Raw genomic sequence first — 275 nt, forward strand, 5'->3', positions numbered from 1 at the left:
ATTTCGTGTGAAAGAGTCATTTAATTTTTACAAAATCAAAACACAGGACACAGTCAGGCAGAATAATCAGAACTAGTTTATGATTTCAAAGTGCTGAACAGAAGAATCCAGTGAACCAAAGAGAAAGAAAAAAAAAATTATCGAACAGGAAACTCAAACCAAAGAGGGACATTGAAAAAACAGCAACTTTTTTTCTTTTTTGTTTCTCTTCTTCAAAAAACAATGCACAACTCGTACCACAATATTTGAAAAAGCTAAAAACATTTGAAAATATT

This window comes from Larimichthys crocea, chromosome XIII (assembly GCF_000972845.2).
Source record: "Larimichthys crocea isolate SSNF chromosome XIII, L_crocea_2.0, whole genome shotgun sequence".
In the NCBI taxonomy this organism is placed as follows: Eukaryota; Metazoa; Chordata; class Actinopteri; family Sciaenidae; genus Larimichthys; species Larimichthys crocea.